Here is a 9,360-nt window from a genome sequence, read left to right on the forward strand (position 1 = left end):
GGACTTCGTGGGCAGCTACCGTGACACCCAGGCCATTCTATGGCATGACCTTGGCTGTGCTTCCGGCACCTGGCCTCCCTTGGTACCTGTATACTGTCCACGTCTAAGCCTGGTTCTGCATTCAGCCTGCTCATCGATTTTGTGAATTATCCAATCTCCTTGCACTAAATTGCTTTTGTGTTTAAGCTGGTGAGAAATACTTTCTGTTGCTCGCAACCACAGATCCCGATTAACCCCATCTCCTTAAAGTCGTTGCAATAAGGGGGGGGAGTCCTCGGGGAGTGAGCTGTGCTCATGGCATCTTATTAAAACGGAGTGTGAATGTGAAAGCTTCATGACTGAAGTTTGCAGGACCTTTGCTTCTCCAGCTGCTGGCAGTGGGGACAGGAAAGAAGGTCATTTCTAGTCAGCAGGGGGTGTTGGTCTCTGTTAAATCACCCATGTGACTCTTGCCACAGCTTCCACACCCGCATGTTAAAAACAGGTACTGACAGGCATCCTGTAGATTTATTTTTCCAGCTCGGCCCTCCCTCTCTCTCTCTCTGGCTCTCCTTTCCAGCCAGAGTCAGGCCCCACAGCTGGATGAAATAAGTGGTTATATTGGGAGGCCTTAAAATGAGCATAGCTCAGTATGTTTTAAAGTTGAGGCCGTTCCCCGAGTGGAGAAGGGGGGGCTTTTCTCACTTGCTCAGCCACAGCTGCCGGGATAAAGTCAGGAGCTGTCTGCTGCAAGCGTTCCCCTGAACCAGACCTAACACCCTCCTTGCCCACCCCCTCCAAATCCGGTCACGACTACACCCACCGTGTACCACGGGGAAAGACAACCCCACTCCATCAACGGCACATTATCATGTGGCTTTCCATTTTTCTTAATCACCTTATTCCTTTGCTCTTCCAAAGTTGAGGATAAATTATTTAACAAGTCTCCTGGGGGTAACTTTATGAGAACTTAAAGCCCGTGCCCATCTGCTATAGGTTAGGATAAGCCAAATGCTGAAAGTTAATCCTTCTTGTTCCACGCTGGAAAACACCCAGCCATGCACGCACACGTGTGCACACGTGGGCAGTCACAAACCCACACACCCTCCAATAGCACCTCCCACGCCACATGGCCCGAGCAGTAAAACATCAAGGCTTGAATCGCCCTTCTCTGGCCAATAAAAACTTAACTTTGCGCCCCATGTAGTGGAGCTTATGCTTGGAAAGTATCCCCCACGTGGCTGACTCTGTGATTGAAACCCTGTCATGCCTTTCAAACAAGGGAATAGGTTGTGTTTAAACATGTAAACATGCATCTGAACCTACACCTTTCGGACACATGCGTCAAAGCGTGTAATAGCAGAGATAAAAGGGAACATCTATGACAGAATGAACACACATTCGTATCGTATGCTTTTATAATGTATTCATTCCACCGCATTTCATTTAATTTTAACTTGAGGGGCAGAGATCGGCCAATGGAATAGTTGTCGACCTTTTGGGTTTGAACTCGACTCTGACGTGTTCTTACTGGAAGACCTCTTTACGCCAGGGCTCAGTTTCTTTATCTGTAGAATGAGGACTGAAAATAGTATCTACCTAATAATATTCTTGTGACATCTCAGCACAGAGTCTGACAGACAGAAAGCCAGGAAAATGGTAGCCATCATCATTGTGGCCGTTGTTACTCATTCCAAATGGATTTTGTTCTGAAGGAGTTAGCCAATGAAACTGTGTTTATGAAGTAGGAGTGAATTCATTCTCCCTACTTTTTAGTTTTCAGACATAGTGATATCATTCCATTAGAACTTTCCATCTTCAATTGCCATAACTCTAATGAAAGGTAAAGACTTCTCTAATTCAGTTGAACCTAAGCAGCCTTATTGTCAATGGGGAATAAATATTAGAATTTTAAAAGTATTTTTGGTAGAACTATGTTTATTGTACTGGCCTAATGCAATTTCTTTCTTTTTTTCTTTTAATTTTTTTTAATCTTTATTGTTGAAAGAGAGAGTATGAGCAGGGGAGGAGCAGAGAGAGAGACGGAGACACAGAATCGGAAGCAGGCTCCAGGGCCCTGAGCTGTCAGCACAGAGCCCTACGTGGGGCTCGAACTCCCAAACCGTGAGATCATGACCTGAGCCGAAGTCGGACGCTCCACCGATTGAACCACCCAGGCGCCCCCGTTTCTTTATTTTTCAAAAGAAGAAACTGATGTCCAGAGGGACTTTGCCTTAGGCCACAAAGCAATATGAAGAACCCGGGTTTGCAACCATGAGGTCAACTTGACTTCATCCTGCATCTAACCGAGAAAATGTGGCTTGATTTCAAACTACGTGCTGCTGCATTTATAGATCCTCGATTGGGAACTTTGGTGGAAACCTGTTGGGTTTTGGGCGCAGGAAGTGTCACCCCTCCTCCACCCCCAGCACTTTTTGGGAACTGCTCCTCCTGCCCCCACTCCCCACATATCCGCCACCATGGCTCTTGGTAGCCATGTTTGGAGGATATGAATCAACCCCTGGCCACAGGTCCGAGAGTGGGCACCAGGCCCAGCTTGGGCCAATAGGAATACTTCTGTTTAGAAATACGGAACGAAGTGGAGAAAGTCTTGTACGGATAGATAGACACCATGATTGGTTATGCTTTTAATGGTGCTGTCCACGGAAGTAGAGAAAGTCAGGGTATAAAAAAGAGAGGAAAAAAAAGAGGATTCACCATGACGAGGAGGTAGAAGGGTCAGATTCCTTATGGCTTTTGTACCTCAGAGTCTCCTTTATTGTGAGGTCTGCTGCATGCTTACCCTTGAGTTTTTGGAAACATTGTTGCATATGTTCTTTCCTGGTTTAAGCCGAGTTGAGCCATCCCTCAGCTCCCTGCACACCCAGGAGAGGGGCGCACTGGGAAATCCATGCTATTGTATAGCCCATTAGAACATCTTTCTTGTGGAGAGATTATTGTCTCATCATTAGTAATGGTTCTTCCATGCCTCCAATCTCTTGAAGGCTTGGCATATCTCTGGCCCTGGTCTCTGAAGTCACCGGTTCTACAACTGTCCACTAGACCTCCCCACTGCTATGATACTTCCCTTGCAAATGTCTGAGAATTTGTACCAGGCTCCAACAGCCTTCTGCTCTTTCTCTCCACTTCTTATCACCATTGCCTGGAAGGTACCGTGGGCATCCATAAAACTTGAATTTTACCATCTGGTGGAATCTTCTCTCCTGTCTCCTGGCAGCCGTGGCTTCCCGCACTTGGGTGTCTTCTGTCAGCCATCTGGGATCAAAACTGTTCCCCCCTGAGCACAAGATGAATGGCTGAAAGAGAGATCATAGCGGAGCACATGACATCCATTCCAGGACACCCTCAAAGGAGCACGAGAGAGAGCACGCGTCACTGCTGAGAGCGTGTAGGAGTCTGTGCTGCATGTTCTGCCTGGTGGCGGAGCTTACTCTGGTTCTCAGAGCTCAGGGAAAATGTATGTTAACAATCATTAAACTGGAATGATAAGTGTGACTATGTCAACAGGTGCATGTGTATATACACGTTTTAAGGAAAATACTTGAGATGCAAATATCGTTTTAACACATCAGCCCTGGGCAGCGTGTGGGAGAATACATGCATTTGCGGTCCACAACATGTTTGCTTACACAGTTGCTAAGAAAGCTTGTTAAGAACTACGAGAAATACTTGGACTTGCTCACCTAGCCAACGTTTCCTGCTTGCCTACTATGTGCTATGTGGCAATGCACAAAATAAATCCAATTCCCTGCTATCTTGGAGCTACTGTCTGTAGGCAGGAAAGCCCTGATGGAATGCAAACTGGTGATAAAAGGGTCTATTCGGTGTTATTACATTGGGTTAATGTGCTTTTTTTTTTTTTTTAACTTGTTTTTTTTTTTTTTTTTTAATTTACATCCAGGGGCGCCTGGGTGGCTCAGTCGGTTAAGCGGCCGACTTCGGCTCAGGTCATGATCTCACGGTCCGTGAGTTCGAGCCCCGCGTTGGGCTCTGTGCTGACGGCTCAGAGCCTGGAGCCTGTTTCAGATTCTGTGTCTCCCTCCCTCTCTGACCCTCCCCCATTCATGCTCTGTCTCTCCCTGTCTCAAAAATAAATAAACGTTAAAAAAAAATTTAAAAAAAGTAAAATTTACATCCAAATTAGCATATAGTGCCACAATGATTTCAGGAGTAGATTCCTTAGTGCCCCTTACCCACTTAGCCCATCCCCCCCCCCCCACAACCTCTCCAGTAACCCTCAGTGTGTTCTCCATATTTGTGAGTCTCTTGTTTTGTCCCCCTCCCTGTTTTTATATTATTTTTGTGTCCCTTGCCTATGTTCATCTGTTTTGTCTCTTAAAGTCCTCCTATGAGTGAAGTCATACGATGTTTGTCTTTCTCTGACTAATTTCATTTAGCATAATACCCTCCAGTTCCATCCACGTAGTTGCAAATGGCAAGATTTCATTCTTTTTGATGGCCAAGTAATACTCTATATACACACACACACCCACCCCACATCTTCTTTATCCATGCATCCACCGATGGACATTTGGGCTCTTTCCATACTTTGGCTATTGTTGATAGTGCTGCTAGAAACATGGGGGTGCGTGTGTCCCTTCAAAACAGCACACCTGTATCCCTTGAATAGATGCTTAGTAGTGCTATTGCTGGGTCGTAGGGTAGTTCTGTGTTTAGTTTTCTGAGGAACTTTTATACTGTTTTCCAGAGAGGCTGCACCAGCTTGCATTCCCATTAATGTGCTTTTTCTAGTTATTTCATACATTCTACCAGGTAATGAGCTTCCTAAGGGGAAGGACTGTCTTTTCATTCGTTATTCTATCTCTGTTCCCTGATCATAGGTGGTCCCAGTAAATATTTATTAAGTGACTGAATTATCCCCCGCCCCCCACAAATCCTATGAATTTGGTAACATTATGCCTCTTGAAAAGATGTAAATTGAGGATCAGGTAGTGAATGATTCACCGTATGTGATTCTGGCCAAATCACACAGCAAGAAGAGCTAGGATTCAAACCCAGGTTTTCTGACTACACCGAAATATTGCATTTTGCACGCATCGGGTGAACTAAAATTTTCTTGGAGTTCAGGTGACTCTTCACTCCGAGCTGGGCCTGTGCTGATGAACCATATGTGGCACCTCCAGTCCTGGGGATGCTATTCTGCACCGACCAGAGGCCACGATCCCTGACGTTAACTTTGTGTTACTTCCACGTCCCAGGCTTCACCAACCCAGCCACGGACGACCAGTCAGCCGAGGTCACCAATAACGGCCTAAAGCCCCTATTTTTGCCCATCTGCAACCTCGTCGGCAACTCTCCCTTTACGTAAAGCCAGCCACCGCTCTTCATGCTCCCTGTGCGCCATGCCCGCACAAAGACGTCTTGAATTTTTCAAAGATCAGCTTCCGTAGACCTCAAACCCATCTGTGAGTCGGTCCATAGCCGCCATGGGTCACCCACGGCTTTCATCAGCTCTGTGCTGTCAACCTCTACTGTGTGAGAAGTTTTTTGTTTTTTTTTTTTTTTTGGGGGGGGGGACCCTCCCGCTGTTGCTGATGTTAATGGTGCATTTTAGGAAAATGAGGAGGATGACCGAGTTCTCCCATAGCGTCCAGCCCCGAGGGCCCCAGGCGGAGCTGGTTTCTGCGAAGACGTCAGGAGAAGACCCCACAGGTCCTGCCATTACGTAGCCTGACTGTGAAGTAGGACTCACTGTCCTCAGTCTCCAAACATCTCTCTTTCACGGGCACACTGGTGGCTCATTAGGTTCAGCGTCTGACTCTTGATTTTGGCCTAGGTCGTGATCTCACGGTCGTGGGATCGTGCCCTGCGTGAGTCTTCTGGCTCAGCATGGGATTCTCTCTCTCTGTCCCTCCCCCTTCCTCTCAAAAATAAATAATAAATAAACAGCAGCAACCAAAGTACGTCTCTCCTTCGTAACCAGCCACATACTTTCTCCCTATGAGCCCACATGCAGGCAGAGACAGCCCAGAGTGCAGAGACCCTCATACATGTTCAGATGGCAGAGATACCAGGAAGACCGTGTTCTTTCCTTTGTGGAAACCCGTGAGTCCGTGATCTATTAGAGTAACTAAGTACTCCGATTTTACTAAATGACCTGCATGAGAGACACAGGGAGAGATGGAGGCCAGGAGGGAGAGAAAGACCGAAAGAGATCAAGTTGCAAAAACATCTGCTGTGGACTGTCCACGTGGGGCAGGCACAGCCCTCGGAACATCATTGTTTTGAAGGAGCCAGGTCAGGAAGCACTGGAAGATAGTGGAGTCTGAGAGTCATTTAGGGGACTTGGTCAGCCTTATCCGCCAGTCAAATTCCGTGCAGTGCTCTGAACCTCAGTTCTTCTGTAACATAGCGTGATTGTACTTGAGGCTCTATTGGTCCTCATCCAGTTTCAGCCTTCTGAAATTCCTACTGAAGTTGGTAGGCCAGGACAGAGAAGGCTTTGGGGTAAAAGCAAACGTTTTAGAGAGGGAAATGCCAAGAGAGGAGGTTTATTAGGTGGGAATAAGTTTATGATACAGCTCAGGACCTCACAGTGGTCTGTGTCTACAAGGGTGGCACTGTAATTACAAGGAATTTTAAAGGGAGCGTTCCAGCCAGGAATAATATAATTTCAGTCTTTTCTCCAGCTTCTCAGTGCCTATGCGCATGAACTTATTAAGCCCTACAGACTCCCAGAATGGGTTGTAAGTATCATTGTATCTTTCAGGCAATAAAAAGGAGCTATGGCCACAGAGAGTGTTGCCTCTGTGTTCCCAGAGTTACCCGGTAACTCACTGGTCCTCCAGGGGTGGTCTGGGCCTCCCTGGTGGTCTGCAATGGATTTCCAGAGGTCTGCGGGTTGGTCTGGAGTAGTCGTGCTTCATCAAGAACATTGTCTCTGCTTATGCTCCAGAAATGATTTATAATTTGCTTACACTCCATCTCCTGCAGTTTGCCATATTTCAGCGCCATTCTTCTGGTTTCGTCTTGTGATATTGTCCATGCTTACCCTGCAATTATTTTTTACAATCCTAAATTTTTGAAGGTCTTAGGTGGGCTGAGTGTCCTCTCCTCCTGACAAAGGAACCCTTTTCTCTAAAGTGGCAGCTTCTCTGGCTCATCCCGGCTTCTACTTAACATCAGGTCCCGTGATGCCCAGTTTCAGCCCTGTAACTGGGTGTGGCAGTATTCAGAAGTTATCTGCTGTTTTAGCGACAGTCGTTTTTCTCCTCCAGGTGTTACTTGTCAATATATCACCCAGACTGTGCTACTCTGTTGCCTAGTAAATGTCAGGAAGGAAACCATGAAAAATAGAGAAGTTATTTGTAGGTCAAGGTTGCTTCCTGGGAATCAAGGGTTTCATTTTAGGAGAGACAGGAAAAGAAGGCACACATGCCCACTCAAACAATTTATTAATAAGGGATTTGTTTTCTTTTGCTATTGGCTGCTATTTCAAAGGCTCTTGTAAGTAAACAGAGTTGGATATTTTTTAAAACAGTAACTCTTTGCAAAATTTTACATTTCAAGTGGAAGTTTCTATCTATTGGCTCGATTTTTTTTTTTTTTTGAAAAAGAATCTTTACAACAACCTGAGATCTCCGGAACCTTTTTAACATTTTTGGTCTGTTTGTTTGACAATAAAATTTCACATCTGGGCTGACAAGCCTGGTGCCAAGTTTTAACCTAATGCAATTTTAAATGGATGAGCTGTTATGCTCAAGCAAGCAGTAAGACTCAGGCTTCTAATGGAATTCCTTGAGGGTCCTTCACCCACGGCTTGCTCAGATAATGACAATGTAGCTCTGAGGGACCAGCGGACTCAGATTCCTGCCAGAGACCATCTTTCTGAAGAAGACATACTGCTTTTTAACTCACTCTTCATTAGTTGTCGGGCAGGGCCCAACGATCTGGCCTCTTCCGTTTATATCATCTGTTCTAGTAAGTGCTTCCTGTAAGCCTGGATGGGAGATGCAACTCAACAGTGATCCAGTTTATTCAAACTAGTCTTTCTTCAGAGGGGTTCCACTCCCATGTTAATTCCTTACTGCTTTTCTTTCCTCTGCAGGCCAGTAGGACTTCATTCAAAACCTATTGTTAAGATTCTTCTTCTTATTAATATTGAAAAAAAATTTTAATGTTTATTTTTGAGAGTGTGCGTGTCAGCGGGGGAGGGGCAGAGAGAGAGGGAGACACAGGATCCGAAGCAGGCTCCAGGTTCCGAGCTGTCAGCAGAGCCCCATGCGGGGCTCGAACTGACCGTGAGATCATGACCTGAGCCGAAGTCGGACACTTAACCCGACTGAGCCACCCAGGCGCCCCTGTTAAGATTCTATAACAATAAACCCCGAAGCATATAGCAGCTCAAACGTGATCAAGGTTTATTGTTTCTTGCTTACATAAAGTTTGAAATATACTTCCAGTTGCCCAGCCGCTTGGCTTTAATAGGTGATGCTAGGGCCAGGGTCGCTCTGCCATCTGTCACACGTGTCCTATCTGCATTAACCCAGCATTAAGAGAAAGGGCACAGCAACTCATAGCTGGGAGGTGTCTGAGGGCCAGGCCTGGAGCATCCCGTCTCGCTTTTCACGTTCCTTTAATCCGAAGAAGCCCTGCAAAGGGGAAAGAGGAAACGGAGCAGTGAACGAGAGCTGGTCTCTGCCTCCCCTCAGCTCCAGCCCTAACGCATGGTTCTAGAGCACCCCGCCCCCCGCTTCCCTCTGGCACAGGGGCTGTTACAGAGTTGCATCTAGCCTTAGTACTAAGCGTGGTCTCTGGGAGAATGAATGGATGAATTTCAGCCAGAAGAGGCATAATGTGGACATATTTTGTGAATCTTGGGCTTCCTTATTGTGAGGAGAGCTGAGCAGACGTAGCTGGTAAGGTCATGTTTTGCACAACTGAAAAAAGCATTCTTCTCTTTGCTAATTATGATATGTGCTCATCGTAAAAATTCAGAAAAAATGCTGAAACTATTTTAAGGCAGGAGATAAAAACCACCCCTAATCTCTTTTGCGGAGAGATGCTAAAAAATGTCTTGTTTATATACTCTGATGGATTTGTTATATGCCTGTAATTTAAATGAATTTGTGTTCACAAAACTGAGACTGTCCCGCATGTAGTGTCTTGCCATTTGCTTTTTGACTTAACAAGATACGTTATGAACATCGATATTACTCTATTGTACGGACATGCATGAGAATAATTGAAAAATGCACTTAGCTTAGCAGAACAGGTATGAACTGGGTGGTCAGCGAGACCTGGATTATGTTATTTTGTTAATTGGTTTATTCCCATGGCAGGATACGATATCTCGCTCATGGTAGATGACCAATAGTGTTGTGATCTGGCCTCAGCAAG

Source organism: Acinonyx jubatus, chromosome A1 (genome assembly GCF_027475565.1).
Source record: "Acinonyx jubatus isolate Ajub_Pintada_27869175 chromosome A1, VMU_Ajub_asm_v1.0, whole genome shotgun sequence".
Taxonomy (NCBI): Eukaryota; Metazoa; Chordata; class Mammalia; order Carnivora; family Felidae; genus Acinonyx; species Acinonyx jubatus.